Here is a 2533-nt window from a genome sequence, read left to right on the forward strand (position 1 = left end):
TAAAATCCGTTTTCGTTGCCCTCAAAGACAACGGATTTTATCCGTTGTCTTTGAGAAGAACGACAACGGATAAATCCGTTGTCGTAGGGGCGCAGCTTTGACAACACCATCAGTTACAATGGTTTTAGACACCCTACGACAACGGATTTTATCCGTTGTCGTTTTCTATATAAAAAACAAAAAAAAATAAAATTTTTTATATAAATTCTAATATTATAAATAATCCAAAATTTAAAATTTCATAAATAAAATTTAATATACAATTTTTTTAGTATTACAAATCACTCGAAATTAAAATTCTAATTCAATACACACTGCAAATCGAAGTATCCGACGTCTTGCCTCATTACAGCCTTAAAACCTCTTGTTCTCAATCTCTGGAACAACACAAATCCAAGAAAAAAGACAAAAAAAAATTTGTCAGCTTAGCCACATATGTATTGAAAATCTAGAAACAATGAAACTAATTAACGTCACTGTAAAGAAGAATTTTTTTTGGCATATATTTTGCATCTCGCAATATCCCAGAATACAGTAGAGAATTAACTTGGATAAGTACTTAATCTGTACCAATTAACTAAATAACAAGGGGACACTAAAATCTTGGTCCACCTCTTGGTAAAAACTTCAGATCCTAAAGACAAGATCTAAATCCACCATGCAAAGCAAACAAAGGTTTTACCACCATGCAACTATGCAAGTTACCATCTTTCTCAACTCAACTTAATGTTTAAGAGTGATTAACCATTAAATAAGGGCAGAGGGGCCAGGCATAACATAAACATTTGTTTTTAATTCTTATTATCACTAGTCACTAGATAATAAAACTGTAAGTTTGAAAGAAAGAGAATGTGATTCATATTCTCTACATCACAAAAAAAGATATCATATTCGATGAGGTATGCTTACTTATTTTCTCGGTATTCCAGCGAAGGTACTGCTAAAAGGTTGCAGAATCACAAATACTCAGCAAACAGACAGCAGATATCCAACCACATATCAACAAGTTCATGCAATGTGAGTTCAACCACAAATCAACAAGTTCATGCAATGTGAGTGGATAAATCCACGTACTTCAGTTTAGAAAATAAGTATGAGTTTTATATGAACCAACATTTACTCTCTCTTGAGCTTCTTATCAAGCTTATTTTAGGTGATTCAAGTTTTCCACACAAAAGTAGACACATTCTGTTCTCTCACTCGATACAGAGATGTGACTACATGAAAAATATCCCACCAAATAAATTCTTTGACCAAAGAACAGAATCTGTGTCAAATGCAGATCACACAAAACCAGTTCTCCAGCTCTCCTATAAGCAAGAAAAGAGAATAAAACAAGCCAAAAAAGCAGTATACAACTTCCAGTATTCAACCACACATTGTAGAAGACACAAAGGTTTAAGAGATGAAATATTTAAAGTTAGCCTACCATTAAATCGGACAGCGGAACCTTGACTTTTGTCAGCATGATTTCACAATTGTATGCCCTTTGTATCTCAATCTGGAAGAAAACATATGCTTTAGAAATTAGAATGATAAAAAAAACTACAGCTTTTCTCAAAAAAGAAAAGAAAAATTCTAGTAAATGCATCAAATATAGCTAGTGAAATAAATAATCAGATGAAATATAAACAAACCAGAAAAGAAGCCAAATGAATAAAAATCGAAATTAGCCACTTTACCAGATGCACTTTCTCAGATTTGAAACCTGAGGCACGTCCACTTGTGTTTCCATTGGCGCCTCCAAGATCTAAATTTGATACATCGGCTTAAAAAAGGCTCTCGAGTTTTGACATGTCTAATTCAGGAGCTCTAAGATGGATGATATAAGAGAAGACCAAGTCATGACACATGCATATAATGCGTTCTCAAAACAATAAATCCTTAAATCACACATATCTCGAAATGCCACCCACAAAAAATCAGGTCCACTTTATTGTCCTTGTAACTTGAGTTTCCTCACTGTTGTTCTCATCTGCAACCAAAAGTAAAAGCAGCTAGCCATTCAATAAAATATATACATATTTCGTAAAATATTTGTTATAAAATGAAGAAAAAATTTGGATACAGACCGCCTCAGACATGAAAGCTTGATCGGGGTCATTGACAATGGGGGAAAGGGTTCCATCGTAGTCCAAAAACATAACTATTTGCTTTTCCTTTGAGGTTTTTGTTATCTGCTCGAACATGTCTAAAGTCGATGGATGCTTCACCTGCAATTTTATTTATTAATTTATTATTATTATTATTATTATTATTATTATTATTATTATTATTATTAGTTTTGGACAGCCAAAATTAGTACATGTATTCCCAAATAAGCCAAGTACTCACACGTGTATGCATGACAACAAACAACCAAAAAATGTTCACATGTCATAGTTTCTGCCCATGCATATCCCATCCAAACTCACTGAGGCGGTGAATACTAACTTGGGTAGAATCAGGTCCACTTTATTGTCCTTGTAAGGCTCAAAAACTACAGATCCAAAAATTACAGTCAACATAGTGTTTGATTAGTCAATAAATCACA

At 33.3% G+C, this 2533-nt stretch overlaps 1 long non-coding RNA gene across 1 annotated transcript; it reads right to left on the minus strand.

Annotated features, from left to right (window-relative positions):
* Window positions 1-284: 284 nt before the first annotated feature.
* LOC140894298 (uncharacterized) lies at window positions 285-1752 on the minus strand. Its single transcript, XR_012153776.1, has 3 exons — window positions 1683-1752; window positions 1430-1501; window positions 285-377 (listed from the first exon to the last, which is right to left on the minus strand). It is a non-coding gene; the product is annotated as an uncharacterized lncRNA (long non-coding RNA).
* Window positions 1753-2533: the final 781 nt, after the last annotated feature.

Source organism: Henckelia pumila, chromosome 4, assembly GCF_033568475.1.
Source record: "Henckelia pumila isolate YLH828 chromosome 4, ASM3356847v2, whole genome shotgun sequence".
NCBI lineage: Eukaryota > Viridiplantae > Streptophyta > Magnoliopsida > Lamiales > Gesneriaceae > Henckelia > Henckelia pumila.